This window comes from Mustela lutreola, chromosome 3 (assembly GCF_030435805.1).
Source record: "Mustela lutreola isolate mMusLut2 chromosome 3, mMusLut2.pri, whole genome shotgun sequence".
Lineage (NCBI taxonomy): Eukaryota > Metazoa > Chordata > Mammalia > Carnivora > Mustelidae > Mustela > Mustela lutreola.
Window position 1 is genome coordinate 73,082,153 of NC_081292.1, and position 17,733 is coordinate 73,099,885.

The 17,733-nt window shown below is 41.7% G+C and overlaps 1 long non-coding RNA gene across 1 annotated transcript in view; it reads left to right on the forward strand.

Moving 5' to 3' along the window:
• Positions 1-1,255: 1,255 nt before the first annotated feature.
• LOC131826794 (uncharacterized) overlaps positions 1,256-17,733 on the forward strand; it is a 34,429-nt gene continuing 17,951 nt past the window's right edge. Inside the window, exons 1-2 of the long non-coding RNA XR_009351751.1 lie at positions 1,256-1,383; positions 8,567-10,069. This is a non-coding gene — a long non-coding RNA (uncharacterized LOC131826794). The remainder of the gene's footprint in view (positions 1,384-8,566; positions 10,070-17,733) is intronic.

Genomic DNA, 17,733 nt, shown 5'->3' on the forward strand with positions numbered 1-17,733 from the left:
CCAACAAGGATTCCAGGACTCAGTAGGACCACAAGAGCAATCCATATATAAGAGAATGTGCTTTTCCTCTTGAGGTACCACTATTGCCAAATGGAAAGTTTTTAGAACATTCTTGAAATGTTTTTAAAAGAAAACCTAAGAGCCCATTAACTGGAGTATGATTTAGTTTACGAAATGACTCATAAAGTTCACGATCCTTTTTAACTTCATGTTACCCCATTTTGAAGACCATCTTTTGCATAATCACCAAGAGGAAGAAGGTCTTCACAGAAACAGCAGATCTCGGCTGTCTGGCCTAGCTTGCAATAGGTATTTTCGGTTATGTATTCCCACTAACAAATATGGTAGCTCAGGTTGAGATATGCTGCTGATAGGAACCAAAGATTTCCTAATAGTGAGATTTTACTGTGTTTGTTTGTTTGTTTTCCTTGTTGTTGCTTAAATAACTGCTGAAAGTATAAATTTCATCTTGCCAACTTCTATTTGGTATTTTAACCACTTTCCTTATGCATTCCCACACACCAGTGTTCTCTGTTAATCCTGCCGTGCAATTTTTACTGTAGATGCTACTTTTTTGTTTTTCCTTCCGATCTCTATCAACAAAATGAGGTTTTGGTTTGATGGGGTTATGTCAGAATCAGTATAGACCATGGTAAGTAGGCCAAATAATAGAAAACTGTCATAGTTTCTCCCCAGACAGTTGAGCAAGTTCCTTGACGAAAGGTGAAAACCCACATAGGTCCTCATCACATCCCTGACTTTGGATCACTGATTAGATGAAATTGAGAAGATGTGTTTAATTGTCATGACCCTGAGCTCCTCCATTGTTTCCAAATGCTCTTCCAATGTTTCCAAAAAGAAACATTCTTGTTTGCTGAAGCTGTTGTAAATAAATAAATAGCCCTTTGCTCTGGAACCGGTCAGTACTTTTGTTTCCTTAAATTCAAAGTCAAACCACAGTATCTGACTAGCACCTTTTAATGAGATTTAGTATCATAATATTTAATATGAAAATTCTACATTTGAATGATCAATGTGCCCCTTTTAAAAAAAAAGAACAGACTTTTTTTTCGTTGGGTTTGGAAGGGGTTTACATTTTTTTTTTTTCAAAGTTTGGATAGGAGGAAATGTTTACTTTTCAGTTGAGCATACCCCAGTTGAAAAGGACTCAATAAAATTCCCATCCTGAGGGTATGAAAATAAATATTAGCATTTTATTAGAAGCAGATCACATGTTTTAGTTCAATGAACAAAGAGTGACCTTAATTGGCTGTCCTTTGCAAATACTTCCAGAAAGAAGGACTTCGGAAACAATAGTCTCTTAGTTTTTACTAGACTCTCTCAGCCTGCAACTCGCTGGTAGTGAAGAGCCCTATGAAACAGGTAAATCCAGGCAATTATGTCAGGGTCAATTCAGGAAATTATCTTGGGGAGGGGGTTGATAAGTAGATACCCTGCTTGAAATTGGATACTTGGTTGGCGTTTCAATCAGGGTTATGTTTGTTTGTTTTTACTGAGATTATTCATGAAGTTTTCCATACAAAGATGATTGTTTTCACATTTTAAATAACAGAGCTTTGAGACTTAACTGCTGTTTTTCTGCGTCTTGAAGCAGAAAATCTTGCCTGTGTTCTCACCTTGCCTCTGTGCAGGACTGGTGGTTTTCTATGTCACATACAACCTTCTTTGGGTGACTCAGTTTTCATAAAAACCTTCACTCAGCTGACTCTAGAAGTCTATGTGTTTGGCTTTTAATTGGTCTGCTTCCTAGGTACTCTCACTTTTATTTCTGCACCAAACCTAAACCACATTGTTTCAGTTTTCCTACACTGAAATTACTTTTCTGAACCCAGTTTGTATAACGTGCCATAGATACGCCTTGAAGGAATACTACAGATGACGTCAGGCGTATTCTTGTGTTTGCTTGAAGAGTACTGATGAAGGGGGCGCCTGGGTGGCTCAGTCGGTACCAGGGTATTAATGATAAACAGGGTCTTATAAAGATCTCTTGATAGGAGATATTTGTCTTGGATTTCAGATACTGAAAATTAAAAGGATTTTGTGTATGATTCCCTTTTTAGTGGCTGTTAGAAAGTTCAGAGTCAAATTTTCAGGCTACCTCAAGTGTGCGTACATGATTTTATGGCATGTGTTTTACCCACTAATCTCAAAAACAGTTCTTTAAAAATTTATTTATTTAGAAAGAGTGAGAGAGAAAGTGCACGTGTGCAAGTGGGAGGGAGGGACATAGGGAGAAGGAGGGAGAGAGTCCCAAGCAGGCTCTACGCTCAGCGGGGAGCCCGGTGCCAGGCTGCATCTGGGCCAGGTCATGACCTGAACTGAAACCAACAGTCCCATGCTTAACTGACTAAGCCACCCAGGCACCACCAGTAGCTTTCTTTTTATCTTCTTATCATTATGTTTCTATAAACTTGGTCTCTACTTGTTACGTTTTTCATTATATATATTTTTGGACTTTAAATCCTTTGGAACTAGAGTCAGTACAAATAAAGAAATAACACAGAACTAATTACTTTTCTTCGTTGTTTGTTTAGAACCAGTTAAAATGTGCACAGGGTGTAACCTCAGTGGCAGGAGGTGACTCCATTCCTGGCAGTGGGTGGGACCTTGAAAAGCTTGGCACAGAGCAGACTGGGACCCTCACAAAAAGGGACAGGAGTAGGAGCACAATAAAATGACAGGTGTGCAACATGGGGGCTTAAGTGGGTAGAAGAAGAATCAATGAAACAAGATGGAATTGGGAGGGAGACAAACCATAAGTGACTCTTAATCTCACAAAACAAACTGAGGGTTGCTGGGGGGAGGGGGTTTGGGAGAAGGGGGTGGGGTTATGGACATTGGGGAGGGTATGTGCTTGGGTGAGTGCTGTGAAGTGTGTAAACCTGGTGATTCACAGACCTGTACCCCTGGGGATAAAAATATATGTTTATAAAAAATAAAAAATTTAAAAAAAAATGACAGGTGTGGGTGAGAGCAGAGAGCATAAGAGCGACCCTTCCTCCTCAGTAAAAAACAAAAACAAAAGCAAACAAAAAAACCCAACCTTCTAGAAATAAGTGGAGGCCGGGCTTTCTATCATGGCAGATGGGAGGAGTCAGGGGTAGACACATACTCGCTGTTTGCACAGAATTATTTATTTATTTTAAAGATTTTATTTATTTATTTGTCAAAGAGAGAGAGAAAGCACAAGCTAGGGGAGCAGCAGATGGAGAGAGGAGCAGGTTCCCCTTTGAGCAGGGAGCTCGACGAGGGTCTCGATCCCAGGACCCTGAGATCATGACCTGTTCAGAAGGCAGACCCTCAACCGACTGTGCCACCCATGTGTCCTTGCACAAATTTATTTTAAACCCCAAACTGAGCTGGCCCAAGGGGAAAAATGTGAGGTTGCCAATGAAGTAATTCACGATGAACTTTGAGGGAAATCCAGTCTGCTACAGAGACTGAAATGCCGTAATTTGAACTTATCCCTGAGAATTAAACTCTTGTATTTTCGGGTGATCTTTGTCAAAGATCAGGTGGGTCTGAGGTAACAGAGATTTGCTATGGGAATCAGTACAGGCGAACCGGCCCATCAGACTGTTTCATGTCCAAGAGGGGCCATGACAGAATATGTAGAGAAAAGCGTGCCTCTTTCCCCATGTGGGACATGGGCCAATGCAGGGGAGGGGGAGACAGCCTGGCACTGGAGGAGAGAAGATGTCTCATGAGAACAGAACAGAATTTTTACCATCTGGTTTAAAAACCTAGACCTGAGGAGACTAGAAGTTGTATGCCACGGAAGGTCGTCCTCAATTTTGTCGGGGGCAGCTACAGCTACGTACATAATAGGCAACATGGACCTTGCACCTGCGGCCAGAGAGAGGACCCACGCACCACCTGAAAGATGATTGGCTGTGCCCAGAACAGGTAGCCCGAGGACACTGCGTGCTTTTTATCATGCTAAGCGTTGATCAGGCTTCCTTTCGCATGTACAGTCTGCTGATGGGAGGAGAGGGGATATAAATAGAGATAAAGATCCGGGTAAGGGGAGAACAATAAAGATTCGCAAGCTTGTCACCCCGTGTCTCCGTCTCTCCGGGTCGTTCTTACTGGCGAGAGCGACACAATTTGGCCTTATTTCTGCTAATGATTCTCAACCTCGTTTTCACTGATAATAATGCTCACTCCCTCAACTCCCTACCTTCTTCCCCATTCCTTTACTTTCCTTGCTTTTTCTGAGACCTCTTGCTTCTGAGACCTCATGACTATTTTTTGCCCCTACTGACAACGCTGTAGGATCCCACACAAACACTAACAGTAGCCCAAGCATGAAGATGTCTTTCCAGCCTCTGTATGGAGCCCCACCTTTCCTTCTGAGCTGTGCTTCTTCTGAAGAAGAGTTTCATTTTTTAAAAAAAGATTTTATTTATTTATTTATTTGAGAGAGAAAAAGAAAGAGAGAGAGGCCAAAAGAGAAGGGGGGGTTGGTGGGAGAGGGAGAAGCAGACTCCCTGCTGAGCAGGGTCTTGATCCCAGGACCCTGGGATCATGACCTGATCCAAAGACAGATGCTTAACCGACCGAGCCACCCAGGCACCCCTAAGAGTATCCTTTACCTGCCCTGGTGGCAGGTAATTGTTTCCTAGGTTGTTCTGTAACGGGCCACCTCTATGGGAACCCAAGCCCCAGGCCTCACTGCCTGAGAGGCTGAGGAGGGCCTCCCTACTCATGTTGCTGTGCGTTTGGTTCCCTGGATACTTCCTGAAGTCACCTGTGTCACTGCCTGGATTCCCTGAGCGGCTCCCCACACCTCCATCCCAAGCCCACACACTTAGCTTTATGTTTGTTGGTTGGTCCCACAAGAATGCTCCCAAGGCACCATGGAGACCCGGGGCCACACTGCCTTTTGCCTTTTCTGCTTTCAGCCCCTTGCCCCTGAGACTCAGATAATTCCAGAAGTCTGACCAAGTACCCACCTCAGAACAGACATAGATCTCTCTGCATGTAAGAGCTTGAGCTCCTCTATCCGTTCTCCCTGACAGAAGACTCAAGTTTCCCTTTGAAGCTTTAACTATAGGATATAACCCCATCTCTGGGGATGGATCTGAACCGTAGATCAAAGCCACATGGGGCTCCATGTTCCCAAGCGCTAAGAGGGGTGTCCTTCTGGCCCTGCAGCATAGGGCTGATGTTGGCCAAATACACTGACGACAATGTTTCTCAATATGTGGCCAGTCCTATTTTCGGCTTTCATTTTTTGTAAGCCAATTTGCCGACTTATTATTCAGTGTGATACCCAAGTTGTTGAGAGTCCTTAAGGCCGACTGTTCAGAAAAGGCCTCTGTTTATTTATAATCATTTGTGAATGAGTCCCAGATGTCCTGTAAAGGACTTTGGCATATTTTAGCTGTAGAGGACAATGGGCAGAGGTTGGGCACATCTGCTAGATACTTTTAACATCTAACTTAATGAATCTAACATAATGAAAGTTCTTGCTGAATTATTATTTCACTTGCTTCCTAATAGTCTCAAATGGTTCTCCTTTTCAGAGAAAGCAATTAAGTTGTCATTAGTATTTAATGCTTATGGTTTTATTTTTACTCTCTTGACACCTAAAGCTCTGGTGATGTGGTCTTGTCCAGTTACTCATTCTTCTGACACAGAGTGTAGAGTGTTCAAAGTCTGAGGCATTCCTCCTCAGGTTGCCAACACTGCTGGGAGTTCAGGGAAGCCAGGCTTTCTCTCTGGAAGGCCACAAGAGTCTTTACTCAAATGACAACAGAGCTAATGCAATGACTCTGTGGGACTTTTACCTTTGGAAGGTTCTGGAATGCACCTGATATCAGTTCAAGTGATAAGCCACCTGAAAGTAAAGGGATATGGTCATTTAGCACCTTTGTGGGTTTCTTTCAATCCTCTGACTGTAATAGTGGAAGTATTCTAGAGTGTCATTATTATTTAAAAAATGGAAACTATTGTGTGTTATTTAAAGACAAAAAGCATATCAGTGGGATGTTAGTAATGTATTATCTCTAAAATTCCATCTGTTAACTGCACAGTTAGCACTTCTTTTATAGTTGGCATTTGTCAGGAATTCTCTGCAGGTACCCATTGTAAGTCTTTCTTTAAAAAGAAAACATTAAAGGACCTGATGTAGTACAAACCCATTAATTATAATGCATTTGTAACTTATTATTACATGGGATTTAGATGCATCAGTATTCAAATGACATCCCTCAAAATATAATGCTGGGATTCAATTCCAAATCCTATCCCAGAGGCTGACTTAAACGAGAATTTATAATCCCACAGTTTAGGGGAGACAAGGGGGGAGGTTGATCCTGGGTTCCAGAAAGCCCTCTGCGTGCTAAAAATTGTGAAGATTATGTCTGAAGGCAGAAAGTGGAGACAGGGCAAGGATGATTTTCTCTATGTCCAAAGTTGGGGGGCAGCTGAGGTTGGGGAATGAAGCCAGGATGACAAGGTGAGGAGGACTGAACCTTGGAGACTGACCTGTTCAATGAAGAGTTTTAAAGTCTTTTTCTTGGCAGTGTGGGGCTGATCTTTCTCTTCCACTTCTCCTGTGAAATCTTGAGAAAAGTCTCTATGGCTGACTAAAGTTTTCAGCCTGTGTACAATTTTTTTTCAGACTTGTGAAGACTACAGAGTTGAGAAATGAAGCTGGCAATAAGTGAGAGATGCTGTAGAGGTATATCAGGCATTGAGGCCTGTCTCACCAACAGGACATGGAACCTGGTGCCGAAATGTGGAGACCTGGTGTTATGGTTACAGGATGTGGCAGGGGGTCAGAGAAAGACTCAGTGGAAGACCATGCATGTGCCCATGGCGGCCCAGAAAGACTGACACGTATTCCAGGACACATTCAAGGCCAGAATTAGGAGACACGACTTTTAGATTGAAATTAGCTAGTCAGAAGCTTTGGTCCATGGAGGAGGTTAGAGGGTTGATGGAGAGATAGAGTTACTCTAGTGTTTGGTCCATTAGGGACCTGGGAGAAGCTGAGATCATTTCTCCATGCAATAATACTACAGTCAAGAAAACAGCCTGGGGGCGCCTGGGTGGCTCAGTGGGTTAAAGTCTCTGCCTTCGGCTCAGATCATGATCCCAGGGTCCTGGAATTGGGCTCTCTGCTTAGCGGGGAGCCTGCTTCCTCCTCTCTCTCTGCCTACTTGTGATTTCTGTCTGCCAAATAAATAAATAAAATCTTAAAAAAAAAAAAAAAAGAAGACAGCCTGTCATACTGCATTTTCTATTATTAACAGGCATAGGAAACTAAAAGGGACCGCCTAAATCTAGAATCAAAAGGAACAAAGTACACACGGAGATAGCATCCTAGGTATTTCTGGAGTACACAATAGTTACATAAACCGGAATCCTAAATCTGCTATAGGAATCATAGGATTCTATGTTTGCATTCTGTGTGCTTACTGGATCATGTAAGACGAGGAGGGTGTTCTAATAAGCCATAGGTACCAGAATGGCTTTGAGAGAATAGAATTAAATCAACAGGGAAGTATAGGCAATAGTTCTAGAGCTGCCTTTCCTAACACCACTAACTACAAATTTCTTATTATCTCTACTATACTGAAAATATATCCATTCTTTAGGCTAGTGGTTTCTGGACTTTCTTCCTTGCTTTCTTTTCTTTCTTTTTTATTTTTAATTTTTATTTTTTTTATAAACATATATTTTTATCCCCAGGGGTACAGGTCTGTGAATCGCCAGGTTTACACACTTCACAGCACTCACCATAGCATATACCCTCCCCAGTGTCCATAACCCCACCCCCTTCTCCCAACCCCTCCCCCCAGCAACCTTCAGTTTGTTTTGTGAGATTAAGAGTCACTTATGGTTTGGCTCCCTCCCAATCCCATCTTGTTTCATTGATTCTTCTCCTACCCCCTTAACCCCCCATGTTGCATCTCCACTTCCTCATATCAGGGAGATCATATGATAGTTGTCTTTCTCCGCTTGACTTATTTCCCTAAGCATGATACACTCTAGTTCCTTCCACGTCGTCACAAATGGCAAGATTTCATTTCTTTTGATGGCTGCATAGTATTCCATTGTGTATATATACCACATCTTCTTGATCCATTCATCTGTTGATGGACATCTAGGATCTTTCTATAGTTTGGCTATTGTGGACATTGCTGCTATAAACATTCGGGTGCATGTGCCTCTTGGGATCACTACGTTTGTATCTTTCAGGTAAATACCAAGTAGTGCTATTGCTGGGTCATAGGGTAGTTCTATTTTCAACATTTTGAGGAACCTCCATGCTGTTTTCCAGAGTGGTTGCAACCAGCTTGCATTCCCACCAACAGCGTAGGAGGGTTCCCCTTTCTCCCCATCCTCGCCAGCATCTGTCATTTCCTGACTTGTTCATTTTAGCCATTCTGACTGGTGTGAGGTGATATCTCATTGTGGCTTATTATCTACACAGAGTTTGGTGACGATTTTGATTTGTATTTCCCTGATGCCGAGTGATATGGAGCACTTTTTCATGTGCCTGTTGACCATCTCCTTGCTTTCTTTTTTAAAGTGGATTCCAAGCCCAGCACGGAGCTCAACAGATGGCCTGAGATCAAGACCTGAGCCGAGATCAAGAGTCTGATGCTGAACTGACTGAGCCACCCGGGTGCCCTGGACTTTCTCTTTTTAAAGCAAGGAAATGTTTTCTTCAAAAGAAATCTTACTCGGAACCCTAATGCACAAAGTAGACACCAATGGAGCTTTTCCAATTGAAGGGTGTTGGTGGTATGCAGAGCAATGTGCTCTCTTTATCCCAACACTTTCTCCCTTGGCTTCCTGCCTTCTGCGTCCCTCCAAATTGAGGCCTCTTCTGAAACATCGTGACTCTGGGAACACTGCATGATTTAAATAGATATAGATATTAGTGAAAACATATCCATGAAGTTTATTATTATTATATTTAAAAATTAATATTAAATACATTGTTATGTATTATCAAGTCATATTATTACATATTATATATATATATTTATATAAAATATAAAACTATACAGCCTAGCCCAGTGGCAGGAAGAAAAGATATGGAACCTGACTACATACACAGATGGTGGAGGCACAGCAGGTCCATTTGGGGGGAGGTGGAACCCAGGTCTCAGCTGAAGCCACAGGGGCAGAAATAAGGTGCACAGGTCCTGGGGCTCCCCATGACCCACAGGCAGCAGCAGACAGCTCTTCTCTTCCTGCCTCTGGAGGGTTCAGGTGAGTGAGACAAGGAGACAGGAGGTGGGCATTTAGCCCTCACTTCCCTGGTCCCGCCTGCCCCAGGGTCCAGGCCTCCTTTGTCCTCCTCAGTGAGACTGAGGTCTTTGTCCTAGGCTATGGGGAGTGTGACCTTGCTGACCCCTTCGAAGTGGTAGATTGCCACACAGTGACCTATGCTGGGGATGGGGGGGATGAGAACTTCTCAAAATCATCACCAAACTCTGTGTAGACGAGGGCATCCTGATGCTCCCTGAGGGGGCTCTTCTGCTCTCCTCATTTCGAGACAGTTGCTGCTGTCTGGTGGGGGGGTGGGGGGCTAGCTGGAGGGCTGGAGGCTGAGGGTGCCGCCGGGCTGTCCCTGCGCCCGGTCAGGACCTGACTCTTGACCTCTGCCAGCCAAGCCTCATACTTCCGCCCTTGCAAAGCCAGCAGCTCCGTGTTGCTGTTTCTGGATATGAAGCTGCTCCTCCGGTTAAAACCTTCAGAATTGCTTTTTACACATTGGCTAGTCAGATATTCAAGAAGTTCTGCTTGGAACCTCAAAAAGGTCACACCGCGCATGCGCACATGAATATCGTAAGGAAGCCACTGAGAAGTTTAATTACAGACTATGATTTTTGACTCCCTGATTATTGTACTTTGGGCAGGAAACGACTGGTTCTGGCTTAACTTTAGTCAAAGGATCCCTCACGAATTTCCCTGAAGACCAAAGCTGCAAGTCCTTTTACTGTCTATTTTGCCAAAGCTGTACCTGTTTTCTGTATTGAACATACTGACTCATGGATCCTGAATCAAACCTCAGCTTGAGACGGTAAAAGATACATAAATATATCTAGATAGAGAGACTGATACTCTGGTACTCTGGCAGTGAGTTCGGGCTGTGGATGTTTTCCAGTGATCAAATCCTACAAGTTATAGTTTCTATTATAGTTCAGCATGTTGAAGTATGTTTCGCTTAATTATGCTGGGTAATTATTTATTGTCTATTTCCTCTGCGTGCAAGTTTTTGTGTGGACATATGTTCTCATGTCTCTCCAGTACATACCAGGAGTGGAACTGCCAGGTCACGTGACAACTCCATGCTTAACATTTTGAGGAACTGTCTGATTGTTTTCCAAAGTGTCTGCATCTTTCACATTCTCACCAGCAACATACGAGGGTTTCAATTTCGCCGCATCCTTGCCAACACTTTGTCTGTCTTTTCCATTATAGCTATTCCAGTACGTGTGAAATGGTGTCTAATTTTGTTTTTGATTTGCATTTCCCTGATGGCTAGTAATGTTGAGCATCTTTTTATGGGCTTATTGATCATGTGTATATCTTCTTTTAGAAATGTTTTTCAGACACTTTGCCCAATTTTAAATTAGGTTGCCTTTTTTTTTCAATTGAGCTTAAAGTTTTCTGGAAACTTACTGAGTTTTATGTGTTCTGGAAACAAATCTTTTATCAGATATATGATTATGCAAAATGTGCTGGCAAGTGTTTCTTCCCTCTTCTATTCTTTGGAGGTGTTTGCGAAGAATTGGTACAAGTTCTTTAAATATTTGGTAGAATTCATCAGTGAAGCCATTTCGCCCTAGGCTTTTTATTATGAGAAGTTTTTTTGATTACTAAATCAATTTCTATACTTATTATGGATCTATTCAGATTTTCTATTTCTTTCGAGTCGGTTTTAGTAGTCTGCATTTCTCCTAGAATATATTCATTTCGTGTATGTTATCTGATTTGTTGGCTTACAGTTGTTCATAGTATCCCCTTAAATTCTTTTTATTTATGTATTGGTAGCAATATTTCCTTTTTTATGTTTTTAATAGTCTGAAACTCCTTTCTTTCTTACTATATCTAGGTAAAGTTATGCCAGTATTTTTGATCTTTTCAAAGAACCAACGTTTGGTTTTATTGATTTTTTGTTCTTAAACTGTTTTGTTAGTTTCACACTAACCCTTTTTCCCTTTCTTTTGCTTGCTTTGTGCTCAGTGTTCTCTTCCTGTGCTAGTGACTTGAGGTGAAAGGTGAAGTTGTGGATTGAAGATCTTTCTTCTGGTTTTAATGTATGCCTTTGCAGCTGTGAATTTCCCCGAAGCATCCTTCCCTACAAGTGAGCTAGGGTGAAGGTGGTCAGAGCTCTAATATTCTTGGCAGGCTATGACTGGGAGTCAGCCTCTGCCCAATGGGTGCGGACTGGGTGGATGTAGGGAGCCCTGACTTCTCAGCTGTTCTCACCACGAATGTAGCTTCTTCATACTATTGTTGGTGGGAATGAGAAATGCTGGCAGATTGCCTCTCCTGGTGAGATACTCTAAGCCTTGGTTGGGAGTCTTAGAGGAAGGGAGACCTATCTTCCTGGCCACATCTGCTCAGAGTGGAGTTTCTGTCAAACTTAGCTGGGGATGGGTAGGTTATAGCCCAAGTGCACATTCTTATTTTTCCTGCAAGTTTTAGTAGATTCTCTTGACTAAATTATGATTCACTTGTAGTTTGTCCTTAGGAAATTCCCAGAAATTTAAAAATTAAAAAAATAATTTTCAAGACGTTTTCTTGTTTCACTGAGAATTTGGTCCATGGAGAGGTCCTCATGTTTTCATCACAGAAATGGAACTCCAGAAACTGCTTTTTAGAATTTTAATTTTGCTTTAAGATTATATAAGATATTTATATGGTTCCAAAGTCAAATCTACAAAACAAGGTATCTTCAAAAGAGAATTTATAATCCCTCTACCCTGTTTTATCCTTCAGTCTTTGGGGACCACTAAAATGTTGTTCTTTTTTTAATGTATAAATGAATATGCTCTTTAGAAGATTTGTACTTTTTGTTCTCATGGTTGCCTTTAACCTAAATATAAAAACACTTAGTGGGACCCTGGTGGTTCAGTTGGTGAAGCATCTGCCTTCGGCTCAGGTCGTGATCCCAGAGTCTATCATAATCAGACTTTATTATAAATTCTATTTTGTCTCACCATTGTTGAGTATTACATCAGTATATCTTTTCCATTTTGGTTGTCTGAAGCTCATCATTTAATAAATTCTTGAGGAGGATTTCTCTAAACCATATTCCTGGAGTTCAAAGCCATTAGTATATGGTTCTTGAACTCGAGGCAGGGGGTGCCTGGGTGGCTCAATGGGTCAAGTGTCTGACTCTTGATTTCAGCTCTGGTCATGATCTCAGGATCTTTTTTTTTTTTTTTTTTTAAAGATTTTATTTATTTATTTGACAGAGATCACAAGTAGGCAGAGAGGCAGGCAGAGAAAAAGGAAGGGAAGCAGACTCCCTGCTGAGCAGAGAGCCCAATGTGGGGCTCGATCCCAGAGCCCTGAGATCATGACCTGAGCTGAAGGCAGAGGCTTTAACCCACTGAGCCATGCAGGCACCTGATCTCAGGATCTTGAGATCGAGCCCCGCCTTGGGCTCTGCGCTCAATGGGGAGTCTGCTTCTCTCCTTCTCCCCCTGTTCGTGCTCTCTCTCTCTCAACTAAATCAATCAATCAAACAATAAGTCTTAAAAAAAAAAAAAAAAAAAAGCCCTGAAGATCAATTTAGTGGAATACAAAAAGCCTTGGTTTGCACTTTCTTTTTTTGCATATCTTAAACTATCATTCAATTGTCTTCTGGCATATGGTGTTACTTCTAAAAAGCGAGATGACAATTGACTTTATTAGTGACTTGTTATTTTTGCTGAATGCCCAAAGGTTCTTTTTTTTTCCCTTTTGAAGATTGTGTTCCTGGAATATATGTCAGTACTGACAGTTGTGGGCCAATTTTCTCAAGTACCCAAGGCAGGCTGAAGTCTTTTTTAATTCAGGAAAATTCATTTAAACTTCATATGTATTTGTTCTCATCCATTACTTCTTTCTTTGGAGACTCCTTATAAGTATAATGGGTCTTACTTTTGCCCTCAAAAATTACATTTTTTGTTTTAAACATATTTGTTCTTGGGGTGCCTGGGTGACTCAGTCAGTTAAGTGTCTGTCTTTGACTCAGGTCATGATCCCTGGGTTCTGGGATAGACTCCCTCACCAGGCTGCTTGCTCAGTGGGGAGACTGCTTCTCCCTCTGCCTGCTGCTCTCTCTCTCTCCCTCCCTCTCTCTGTGACAAATAAACAAATAGAATCTTTAAAAATAAATATTTGCATGATCTTTCTTTTGAAAATTTTTACAAACAAATAAATAAATATGTATTTTTTTTTAGTTCCATCACCTTTTTCAAATATTCCTTTTCTCCAGTCACTTTATTTCCAAGTTTTCCTAATTCTGATTTATGTTCTTCTTTATTACTTTCTGCAGTTAAGTTACTTATTTTAGTTATTTTTATTTTTTATTAAAAAATTTTTTTTTAGAGCAGGAGAGAGAGAAGGGTGGGCAGAGAGAAGGTTTTATACTTACTTTTAAGGGGCAGGGGTGGGCCAGAATATGTTTTCTAACTTCATAGCTCAGAAGCTCCTCTGTCTGCTGTTTTTTGATAAAATGATTAAAACATGGCCTATTTTCTGAGCTCTAGTTCCTCTGCTCTTTCCCCATGTTTACCCGGATTTCTTTTTCCTTTGCTCTGATACCCTGCTACCTAGATTGCCGCCAGTTTTTCCTTAGTGAGAAGTTTGCTCTAGAAGTGAGCTCAGGATTTCAAGTTTTGTGAATTCCAAGAATGGAGAGCACGTCAGCGCATGCTGACCTTTCCACAGGTTACCTTGCTCTCCCCTGCGCATGAGAATTCGTGAACTGTTGGTGATTTTGGATTCCCTTGTTCTCAGGACTCTCAGACGCCCCATTTTCCTCTTTCTATTTCTTCCCACATAAGTGCAGACACGAAGTAGGTCTTATCACTGTTGCTGGTTCATCCTTACTTCTCATATTTTGGGGTTCTTATGAGCCAGTTTTATTGTAGATCCTGATATTATTTTGATATATTTTATTTATTAAAAAGATTTTAGAGCTTTTATTTATTTATTTGAGAGGTAGAGAGAGAGAGAGAGAGAGACTGTGCATCTGCACAAGTGAAGGGCAGAGGGAGAGGGAGAGGCAGGTTTTCTGCTGCAGGGAACCCTACCTGAGGCTTGATTCCAGGACCCTGACCTGAGCTGACGGCAGATGCTTAACCAACTGAGCCACCCAGGCAACCCTAGATTTTATTTATTTTAGAGACAAAGAGAGTGTGAGCAGGGGGAGGGGCAGAAGGAGAGAATCTCAAGCAGACTTTAAGCTGAGCATGGAGCCCAACTCAGGGCTCCATCTCAACGACCTTGAGATCATGACCGGAGCTGAAATCAAGAGTCGGATGCTTAACTGACTGAGCCACCCAGGTGCCCTATTTTGATATATCCTTATACTATATCCTTATATTCTTAGGTTCTTATTCCTTTGGGAGTGTGTTTTTACCCCAGAGATCACCATATGAATAAATATGTGACTCCCCTGGGCTTCTCAGACCACATCTAGTAATCATTCTGTACTTTGCAGCTTTGCTGTGAATCACAGAATGCAGCTTTAGAAGCAGAGGGGAGATAACAGACAGACTATCTAAGGTTTTGCGCACAGTGGGGCGGCCTCTGAATTTGCCTAAACCTGATGAGTTTGTTGATCTAAATACTATTGTATTTGGACTTTATCTCTGAGCCAGTTCTAAAGAGCTTCAGAAGGGAGAAGTGGGAGTTTAGGATCATTCCAACTCTGCGTTAAAAAATTATTCTCCAACCTAGAAAATTAATGTCCTTACCCTGTGAAACTCCTAGCCTTTTGAAATCACTATGTTCTTAAATAACCACGCCTTGATCCTCTATTAGAAGTAAAATCTTCGAAGTTCTTCACTGTAAAGGTATTGGATCATCTACTTTCAAGATAAGTCTAAAGTTAGAAGCTTATTTTGTGTATCTGAGGAAAGAAATCATGGTTGATTCATGGTCAGTGTTTCATTGTCAGAGGAGAGGCTTGGAATTATACACTGAGTTTCCAAAGTCAGTTTTTTATATGTATGGGTTTAAAAACAGTGAGTATTTTCCTGAACTGCTGAGGTACAAATGTGGGGCATATCCTACTTTAGGAAGTTGTTCTGTAGTAAAATACAAGACTTGGAGCTATTTTTAAAAAGCAATGTCCTAGTATTGTTTGAAAGTTTCACTTGCCTAGGGACAGAATAATTCACGGGATTTAAAAAATTGCAGTCATGGCTTTGACATTTCTAATTTCTTTGGTCCAGCTGTTAATTAATAAAAATGTCATTTAGATTTTTCTGTGCATTTCTTCATCAACAAGTAAAAGCTTTTGATTACTATTGCATGGGGAATCACATGGATAGGGAGAGCTAAGAAATAGGAGAGATCGAAATAAAACAAAATGGAAATTATAAAGATATTTGCTTGGATATATTTTATTTTATTTTATAGATTTTATTTATTTATTGGACAGACAGAGATCACAAGTAGGCAGAGAGGCAGGCAGAGAGAGAGGAGGAAGCAGGATCCCCGCTGAGCAGAGAGCCCGATGTCGGCTTGATCCCAGAACCCTGGAATCATGAGTTGAGCGGAAGGGAGAGGCTTTAACCCACTGAGCCACCCAGGCGCCCCATGCTTGGATGTATTTTAAAGTGTTGAGTTCACACATCACATGAAACTTGATTTCCTTAAAGATTTAAAAGCTGGCAACTCAATGTCTACAAAAAGGTCATTTCATTCCTTTCAGTGTTTTATATAATTTTTTCCTTTAGAAATATAGAACAGGGATGCCTGGTTTGCTCAACTGGTAAAGTGTGAGACTCTTGATCTTGGGGTTGTGAGTTCGAGCCCTACATTGGGTATAGAGATTACTTAAATAAAGGAAACTTAAAAAAAAAAAAAAAAGAAATATGGAATAGTTTCTAGCTTGGTCCCCAAATTCCTTAGTGCCATATCTTCCATGGTCTGCTCTCTGTTGGAGCAGAGACTAAAGGGAAACCAGAAAAGTAGGATTTATGATCTCTGTACCGCTGTGAGCTTCCAACAACAGCAGAAAGTGATGAAGTTCTAGAACCTAGGTCAGGTTCAGTGGGGTGAGGTCCGGAGCTGATGACCAAGAAAGAATTCTTGAGACATCTTTGGTGCAAAATGGTGGTTTATTAAAGCACGGGGACAGGACCCATGGGCAGAAAGAGCTGCTGCTGCCCCCTTATATTGAGGAGTGGCTGGTTATATACACAGGAGTTGGGTAGGTGAGAACAAAGCGGGTGGTGTTAGTCTCAAAGGAATTTTGGAAGCAAGGTCTCCAGGACCTTGAGGGGCTAGCTATTGTTGGGAGAAAGGTTATTTATTACTAGTAGTAAAAATCTTCTTGTGAGACCCTTTAGATGAATATCAGTGGGCCATATGCTTGGGAATGATTCTCGACACTATCTTGGAGATCTAGAGATAAAGTTTCACATTTCTCCTATCAAGTGTCCTTGTTAGTGAGATTTGGGTTTAGGAGAAATTTAACTTTATTTAGGGCTTGAGGAACTGAGTTATTTGGCTCTGGAAATTGTGCTATTGTTAAGATTGGTAAACCAAGGGAGACTCTTGTCTTGCAGGATTGTGATCTCTACAAGTAAACTATTTGTTTTTCTTTTAGGGCAGTCAGGGGGGCCTGAGGAATGTCACACATATAACCGAAGGGAGTGGTTGGAAAGGGGGTGCAAGGTGCCAGGTTTTGCTTTGTCCTCAGCCAGCTTCCTGCTCCCTCATCAAAAGAACATGGCAGTGAGAGAACAGAAGCAAGTGAATAGTTCACCACTGCGGAAGTCCTGAACCCCTCTCTAGAGATTGCCTTCAGCTTTGTGCTTTTGGTAGTAGAATTTTCCATTGCATTCTCCACTTCGCACATTACCATCCATACACCAAGTAGGCACTCAGTGAATAAACAAAGCAAAATCCTGCCCAGTCAAGATAAAATTCAAATGTTGCTTCTTCTATGAAGCCTGCCTTCATCGTTGGTCAGAAATCATCTCTGATACTTCCTGTCTCTGGCGACCCATGGAGTTCCTGTATGGCGTCTGTTTCTTGGTGTTGATTAACTCCAAAGCTTACCCTAAAGTCTTTAACAAAGTTTAAGGCTATGGGAAATTGAATTTCTCATTTGTGGCTGCATCTATGTATTTATCCCATCCCACTGATTCTTCTTAACGGAAGGATTGACACTCCCACCCCGAGATGGGGCTGCTGGGGGTCATAGTCCCTCTTCTTGAATCAGGGCGGGGTTTGTGACTGTGATCCCATGTGACTTCTGAGGTTGGGTCACAGAAAGAAGAGAGTTCCTCTTCTTCTGCCTCCTCCCTGATGCTTACTTCAGAATCCAGAGCTGTGATGTAAGGAAGCCTAGGACTCAGCTAGATCTGTGACCCACGACCAGCATCCACTACCAGGTGTATATGAATAAATCTTCAGATGATGTCAGCCCCCAGACTTTGAGTCTTCCATCTGAGGCCACAGGCATTGTAGAGAAGGGCTAGACACATCCACCTTGCCCTGCCTGATTTC